Source organism: Dasypus novemcinctus, chromosome 22 (assembly GCF_030445035.2).
Source record: "Dasypus novemcinctus isolate mDasNov1 chromosome 22, mDasNov1.1.hap2, whole genome shotgun sequence".
In the NCBI taxonomy this organism is placed as follows: domain Eukaryota; kingdom Metazoa; phylum Chordata; class Mammalia; order Cingulata; family Dasypodidae; genus Dasypus; species Dasypus novemcinctus.
The window spans coordinates 11947289-11956169 of NC_080694.1; the positions used below are offsets into that span (position 1 = coordinate 11947289).

Sequence of the window (8881 nt, forward strand, 5' to 3'; positions counted from 1 at the left end):
GGTTCTTGCCTCAGTGCTCATGCAAGTACTTCTAAGACAATGTTAAATAGGAGCGGAGACAGTGGGCATCCTTGTCTTGTTCCTGAGTTTAGAGGGAAGGAGTCTAGGATTTCTCCATTGTAAACAATGTTGGCTTTAGGTTTTTCATATATACTCTTTATCATGTTCAAAAAATTCCCTTGTATTCCAATCTTTTGGAGTGTTTTTATCAAGAAAGGGTGCTGTATTTTGTCAAATGCTTTTTCTGCATCAATAGATATAATCATGTGATTTTTTTCCTTTAATCTGTTTATATGGTGTATTACGTTGATTGATTTTCTTATGTTGAACCATCCTTGCATACCTGGGATGAATCCCACTTGGTCGTGGTGTATAATACGTTTAATGTATTGTTGAATACGATTAGCAAGTATTTTGTTAAGTATTTTTGCGTCTAGGTTCATTAGAGAAATTGGTCTGTAATTTTCCTTTCTTGTGATGTCTTTGTTTGGCTTTGGCACTAGGGTAATGTTGGCATCATAGAAGGAGTTGGGTAATGTTCTTTCCGTTTCGATGTTTTGGAATAGTTTCAGCAGGATTGGTGTCAGTTCTTTCCGGAATGTTTTGTAGAATTCACCTGTGAAGCCATCTGGCCCTGGGCTCTTCTTAGTTGGGAGATTTTTGATAAATGATTCTATCTCTCTGCTTGTGATTGGTTTGTTAAGATCATCAATTTCTTCTTTCGTCAATATGGGCTGCTTATGTGTTTCTAGGAATTTGTCCATTTCCTCTAGATTGTCATTTTTGTTGGAATATAGTTTTTCAAAATATCCTCTTATGATAGTCTTTATTTCTGTTGGGTCAGTGGTGATATCGCCTTTCTCATTTCTTATTTTGTGTATTTGCATCTTCTGTCTTTTTTTCTTTGTTAGTGTTGCTAAAGGTTCGTCAATTTTGTTAATCTTCTCAAAAAACCAGCTCTTGGTCTTGTTTATCTGTTCAAGTGCTTTCTTATTTTCTATTTCATTTAGTTCTGCTCTTATCTTTGTTATTTCCTTCCTTCTTCTTCCTGTTGGGTTACTTTGTTGTTGTTTTTCTAATTCCTTCAAATGTGCAGTTAGTTCTTCGATTTTTGCTCTTTCTTCTTTTTTGATATATGAATTTATGGCTATAAACTTCCCTCTCAGTACTGCTTTTGCTGCATCCCATAAATTTTGGTATGTTGTGTTATCATTATCATTTGTTTCAAGGTAGTCATTGATTTCTTTTGAGATTTCCTCTTTGACCCACTGTTTTTCTAAGAGTTTGCTGTTTAATTTCCAAATCGTGGTGTGAAATCTGGGCTTCTGTCCCTTGCAAATCTCCAGCTTGACTCCACTGTGGTCAGAGATAATGTTTTGTATGATTTCAATCTTTCTGAATTCGTTCAGCCTTTCTTTGTGGCCTAGCATATGATCTATCTTGGAGAATGATCCATGTGCGCTTGAGAAAAATGTATATCCTGCTGTGTTTGGGTGTAGCGATCTATATATGTCTATTAGATCGAGCTCCTCTAATATACTATTCAGATGTTTTGTTTCTTTGGTGATTCTCTTTTGAGATGTTCTGTCCAGAGTTGATAGTGGTGTATTAAAATCCCCCACTATAATTGTAGATGTATCTATTCTTTCACTTAGTTTTTCCAGCGTTTGCCTGACATATTTAGAGGCACCCTTGTTAGGGGCATAGATATTTATGATTGTTCGATCTTCTTGACAGATTTTCCCTTTCACTAAAATGTAGTATCCTTCTTTGTCTCTCACAATTGTTTCACATTTAAAGTCTATTTTGTCTGATATTAATATAGCTACTCCTGCCTTTTTTTGATTATTGTTAGCTTGTATGATTGTTTTCCAGCCATTCACTTTCAATCTCCATGCATCTCTGGGTCTAAGATGTGTCTCTTGTAGACAGCATATGGATGGGTTATATTTCCTTATCCAATGTCCCAGTCTGAATCTTTTGATAGGTGAGTTTAATCCGTTGACATTCAGTGTTATTACTATCAAGGAATTATTTGTGTTAGCCATATTTTGATTGGATTTGTGTTTGTCATATTCTGTTTGTATATTTTTTTGGTCTTTTTTGTTGTTGGTGGTGGTCTTATACTCTCCTCCAACTTTGCCTTTCCTGTTTTTTCCTTTCTTCCTGCAGAACTCCCTTTAGAATTTCTTGAAGGGGAGGTTTCTTGTTGGTATACTCTTTCAGTTTCTGTTTGTCTGTGAATATTTTGAACTCTCCATCATGTTTGAATGCTAGTTTAGCTGGATAGAGTATTCTTGGTTGGAAGTGTTTTTCCTTTAGTACCTTGACTATATCATACCACTGTCTTCTTGCCTCCATGGTTTCAGAAGAGAAATCAGCACTTAATCTAATTGAGCTTCCCTTGTATGTGATGGTTTTCTTTTCTCTTGCTGCTTTTAGGATTTTCTCTTTGTCTTGAGCCTTGGATAATTTGATAAGTATATGTCTTGGGGTGGGCCTGTTGGGGTTTATGACTTGTGGAGTGCGCTGTGCTTCTTGGATATGTACATCTGTCTCTTTCAGTAGATTTGGGAAGTTTTCAGCCATTATTTCCTGCAACACTCCTTCTGACCCCTTTCCCTTCTCTTCACCTTCTGGAATGCCTATAATACGTATGTTTGAGCGTTTTGCATTGTCATTCAGGTCCCTAAATCCTAATTGGATTTTTTCTATCTTCTTATTGACCCCTTCTACTATCTGTTTGATTTCTGAGGTACTGTCTTCCACATCACTAATTCTCTGCTCTGTCTCTTCTAGTCTGCTGATATTTGCTGCAAGTGTATTTTTGATTTCTTGAACTGTGGTGTTCATTCCCATCATATCTGTTATGTTTTTGCGTATGTCTGCAATTTCCCCTCCAAGTGATGTCTTCATGTTGTTAACCTCTTTCATTACTGCATCAAATTTGTCGGTGATGAATGTTCTGAGTTCTTTCATTGCTTGTGCCAAGTTTTGCTCCCCTTCGTGATTATTGGTTTGTTGATTGGATTCAGTCATGTTTTCCTGATTATTGGTTTGGTTTGTAGATTTTTGTTGCTTTCTGGTCATCTCTTTATTTTGACGCATTTAATCAGTTCCTTAGCTTCTTTGTCTGCTTTTGGAGGTTAATTAGTTGTTATTTTTGCATAAGTGTTATATCTTCTCTTTGTCACTTTTTTCTTCTTACTCAAGTTACTTGTTGTTGGTTAAGTTCACTTTAGAAGAAAGTATTAGTGTTGGGAAAAGGCAATTGTGTCAGCAAGGGTAAAGTGTAAAGTGGTATTGGTAATGTATGTTAACAAAGCAAGAATATGAGATCTGGGAGGATGGAGGTTAGATTCATGTAGATTGTATAGAGTTATAGCTGTAGGTAGAGTATCTTTTATGAAGTAGATGACTGAATATAGGCGGAATATGGTATGAACTACAAAGCTATTGTTTTCATGAGAGAAGGAAAAAGAAAAGAAAGGTAATAGTTTCAAGAGTGGATAACAGACAGAAAACAGAACAAAGGTATTAGAAATTAAGAGTTAGATACTTTGTGGATCAAAGAATGGGAGGTGGGGGGTGGAATATAGGAGAGACAGTAGATGATAGTGGTTATCAAGATGCAGGGGAAGAGGGATAGTGTAGGTAGCCTAAATCAGTTCACACAGAAATGAGGCAGTGGAGGATGGGAAAACCCAGCAAATGTGAGATGTTCCCTGTAGCACGTATTGTGTACTTGAATTAAAATAAAATAAGTGGAAAATGAGGGACAAGAGGGAAAGAGAGAACCAAAAAAAAAAAAAAAACACTAATTATAATAAAGAAAAAAAGAAAGACAAGAAAAAAGGACGAAAGAAAAAGAGTATAGGCAAGCGGTGGGGAACAGATGGGGGGAGAGAGATACAGGTATACACGTGTCACAATTGCAACACTATCTAAAACAACAACCAAAAAAAAACCCTAAATATCTGTAAAAAAAAAAAAAAAAGGACTTTGGGGGAGACGCTAGGAGAAAAGACTAGGGGATAATGCAATATTAGCAATCAGGGCGTCAAAAAGAGTAAGAAATAAGATAAAGTGAAAATAAAAACAAAACAATATGAACCATTAAAGATAAAATGCAAACGTTGAGGTCCAGGGCACTCAAGGACCCCAGGTAGACCCCAGAGCGTGATGGATTCAGGGGTGGAAAGTCTGAGACACTGAAGACTCAAGAGGTGTGAGTCTGGGGTGTGGACCGCCAGAGTTCAGGGGACCCAGACCTGGCAAGCTCAAATCTGGTCCACAGAAAGCTTAGGAGCCCCGCAGTGCAACACAGCCCTCAGGGATCCCCGTAGATGGGTGTCAGCCCTGTGGGGGAAGCCAGATCCGCGAATTTTATATTGAATTTCTGATCCCTGAAATTCACCTAACTCCTCAGGGTATCAGCCTTTGGACAGCTCCCTCCCTGTGCTCCCTCGCAACGGCCACTTGAGGGCGCCTCTACACCACGGCCAGTTCAATGACCCAGATCCCAAGCCCCGCCGGGTGGGGTGGGCTTCAGCTGGAAACGCCGAAAACAGACTCTAAGATCCGAAATCCCAAACTTCGCAAAATATCCTCCAATCAGCTTCCAGACGTGTCCTCCTCCCTCACTGCACCCTACAACAGTCTCCCAATTGTGTCCCCTTATTGTCCGAAATCCAATTCCGTTGCCGATCGGCAGCCGGACCTGTGGGGATGGGGCTCCAGGCGGAAGCACTGCCCCCCCCTGTCCAGTGACCAAAAACGTCCCCCGCTTCACAAGAAAACACCGTCTGTCTCCCCAAATCAATCTGCAAAGGAGTCTTGTCCCAACAATCCCTCACCAGCCAGCCCAGTATCCGCGAATTTCTCAGCACCGCAAAGCCTCTAGTAAAAGGAAAAAAAACAAAAACCCTGGCCGCCGCGGCTCCGGAGCTTCAGGAGCGCCCACTACCGCGGCTCCGCCCACCCAAGGAGGGAACTTCCCGAGCCCAGCTGGGACCTCCGTTTATATATTATAGATGTATCCTCTCTGTTACCTTCCCACCGAATTGACGTCCAGACACCTTCCAACCAGCAAAAATCCCCGAAACAGCGCGGTCTCAAAGAGCCTTCAACGCTGCCCAGCCGCCCCCTGCAGAGACACTACCAGGCAAGCTCACGCAGCCACCATCTTGCCCCCAAATCTCCTCTAAGGGTTTTTCAATATTGGATATCTTAAAGACCTAATTTTGGTGTAGTTGATTCTCTATTATTTTTTTACTCTCAATATCATTTATTTCTGCTCTGATCTTTACTGTCTTTCCTTTGTCTTGGATTGGGATTAATTTGCTATTCTTTTTCTAGTTCCTCCAAGTGTGCAGTTAGGTCTTCAATTTTAGCTCTTTTTTTCTTTTTCAATGTAAGCATTGAGGGCTATATATTTCCCCCTCAGCACTGCATTTTCATTGTCCCATAGGTTTTGATATGTTGTGTTCTCATTTTCATTAGTCTCAAAATACTTCCTGAGTACTCTTGAAATTTCTTCTCTGACCTACTGATTATTTAAGAGTGTGTTGTTTAATCTCCATATATTTGTGAATTTTCCATTTTCCATCCATTATTGAGTCCCAGCTTCATTCTGTTATGATTAGAGGAAGTAATATCAATATTTTTTTAATTTATTGAGATTTCTCTTCTGACCCAACATGTCTATCTTGGAGAAAGATCCATGAGTCATTGAGAGGAATGCATCTCCTGCTGTTTTGGATGCAGTGCTCTATAGATATTCAAAAGGTATAGGTCATTTATCATATTATTCAAGTTCTCTGTTTCTTTGTTTACTCTGTCCAGGTATTCTATCCAATATTGAAAGTGGGGTACTGAAGTCTCCAACTACTATTACAGAGACACCTATTTCTCCCTTCAGCTTTCTCAGTATTTACCTCCTGTTTCTGTGGCACTCAGGTTGTAAGTATTATTATTTACTATAGTTATTTTTTTAAAGATTTATTTATTTATTTATTTCTCTCCCCTCCCCCCCCCCATGGTTGTCTGTTCTCTGTGTCTTTTTGCTGTGTCTTCTTTGTCCGCTTCTGTTGTTGTGAGCAGCACAGGTATCTGTGTTTCTTTTTGTTGCATCATTTTGCTGCGTCAGCTCTCCATGTGGGCGGCACCATTCCTGGGCAGGATGCACTTCTTTCACACTGGGCAGCTCTCCTTATGGGGCTCACTCCTTGAGTCCCCCTACTCGGGGGACACCCCTGCATGGCAGGGCACTCCTTGAACACATCAGTACTGTGCATGGACCAGCTCCACATGGGTCAAGGAGACCCGGGGTTTGAACCGCTGACCTCCCATGTGGTAGACGGAGCCCTAACCACTGAGCCAAGTCTGCCACCAGTATAGTTATTTCTTCTAGTGAATTACCCCTTTTATTAATATATAATGTCCTTCTTCATCCATTATGACAGTTTTGCATTTAAAATCTATTTCGACCAAAATTGGTATTGCTACTCTAGTTCTTTTTTTTTATTTTAAGGGAAAGCATGAATGCAATACTCCACTCCCACAAATTATGCAGTCAAGTTTCAGGCAATTGGGGAAATTGCAGGAGTGAGCACATCCAGAATGTAAAGGAAATAAATTCTCACCCTGGGAAAAGCACTTTCATGATCATGATATCTCCTCTGCCAGCTAAGTATGTCTAGATCATTTTTGGTTACTATTTGCATGGAATATCTATTTGCAAACTTTGAATTTTAACTTGCTTCTTTCCTTATTTCTGAAGTGAGTCTCTTGTAGGCAGCATATAGTTGGCTCCTATGTTTTATCCATTCTATCAGTCTATGTCTTTTGATTGGGGCCCTCAAGCCATTAACATTCAATGTTATTGCTGTAGAAGCATCTTACTTCATCCATTTTGTCCTTTGGCTTTCTGTTGTCATTTCATATTATTACTTGTCTTTTTACCTTTATTTTACCTTTCCTAATAATCTTTATTTTGACACACTTCTTAAGTCTCTCTCCCTTGTTTGTTTGTTTGTTTCCTTTCAGGCTGTAGTACTCACATAGTATCTCTTATATTTCTGGGCTGTTTGTTTTTGTTTTTATAGTAAAATATTCTTTTAGTTTTTTTTTTTTGTGAAGAATTTGAACTCAACCTCATTTATGAAGGATAGTTTTCTGGTTACAGAAATCTTGTGTGGCCGTCTTCAATACCTTAAATACATCATATGAATTTCTCTCCTCCTTGGTTTCTAATGGGAAGTCGGTGCTTAGTCTTATTGAGGTTCCCTTGTATGTGATGATTTGCTTTTCTCTTGCTAGTTTCAGAAACTTCTCTTTATCACTGATGTTTGTCATTCTAAATTGTAGTTTTCTCAGAGCAGGTTTATTCATTTTGGGGGTATGTTGTCCTTGAATATTTGTATTTATGCCTTTCATGTTTGGGAAGTTTTCATTTATTATTTCCTCAAATATTCTTCCTGCATAATTTGTATTCTCTTCTTCCAGGACACTGATATTGGATAAGTTTGAGTGTATCAAATGGTCATTCAATTCCTTGAGACCATCTTCCATTTTTTCTGTTCTCCTGTCTTTTCTGATTCAGATTTTCTGCTTTGAAAGAACTAATTCTGTCTTTGTTCAAGTCAAATCTGTTCTTATCTGCTTCTAATGTATTTTTTGATTTTTAATTGTCCTTTTTTTAAAGATACATAGATCACAAAAAATGTTACATTAAAAATATAAGAGGTTCCCATATACCCCACACACCCCCTACTCCTTCCAAATCAACAACCTCTTTCATCATTGTGGCACATTCATTGCATTTGGTGAATACCTTTTTGAGCATAGCTGCACCACTACATTATAGTTTACATTGTAGTTTACACTCTTCAACAGTTCTAATATATTTTTATTCTCATCTATCGTGTGTTTCATCTCTTTCCATGTGTTCAAATTTTTCTTATCTTCTTAATATACTTTATTTATTGATGTTTTCTTTCTATTCTTTGAATTGATTTAGGAGAGTTTTGTGATTAACATTGATTAGTTGTCTTAAATCCTGTATCTCTTCAGTGTATTTAGTTTGCTCCTTTGGCTGAGCCATCTCTTCTTGTTTCTTTGATATGGCTTGTAATTTTCTGATATCTAGGCATCTGAATATGTTGGTCAATCTACTCTTTTAGCCAATTTCTCTCTTGACTACTGCTTTTTTTTCACAGCGTGTTTTTGATATTTTTTTCAACTAATTTAATTCTTCAAAATTGTCCAGTTTTAGTCATCAAAATCAGGCTAGGGACTCACTAATGGAGTGCAGATTTTTTCACAGGAGTTAGGGTACAGAGACAAAGTAATATGCTGTCCATGCAGTTTCTAGACCAGGCAGCAGATGGCAGTCATTAGCACACCTTTCCATGACTTTCAGTCTGTTTTCCAGTGTATTGGTCTGGACAGAACTGAGATTCAAATTCACTGAAGAAAATTCCCTTGATTCCCCTATGTTTTCCCTTTTAACAGCTGACAGGGAGGAATACATTTGCTCACCTCTCAGCTGCGGCGAGCCAGGGGTTTTCACCCCATTCTAATATGTTGGGGGTGGTGAAATGCATCCCTTCTCGGCCACTGGAGGTGTTTGGTAACTCATGTTTGTTGTTTCAGGTTCTTCATTTATCTCTCCCTCTTGGAAGTTGTGTAGTGCTATCTTGCTCTGCTGATAACCAAACCATGTCACATGGATAGATTCTGGCTCTTTCCCTGTTGGTTTTGTAAGAGTTGAGCCCTGTTTGCCTAAAGCAACACCATCTCCCCACAATCTCATTGCAATTTAGATTTGCATTTACCTAGTGATGTTGAGCATCTTTTCCTATGTTTCTCTACTATTTGT

General features: G+C 38.7%; 1 non-coding gene across 1 annotated transcript; it reads right to left on the reverse strand.

The window, feature by feature from the left end:
- Nucleotides 1–6528: 6528 nt before the first annotated feature.
- On the reverse strand, nucleotides 6529–6695 carry LOC111759043 (U1 spliceosomal RNA). The gene has a single exon (XR_002793140.1). It is a non-coding gene; the product is annotated as a U1 spliceosomal RNA (small nuclear RNA).
- Nucleotides 6696–8881: the final 2186 nt, after the last annotated feature.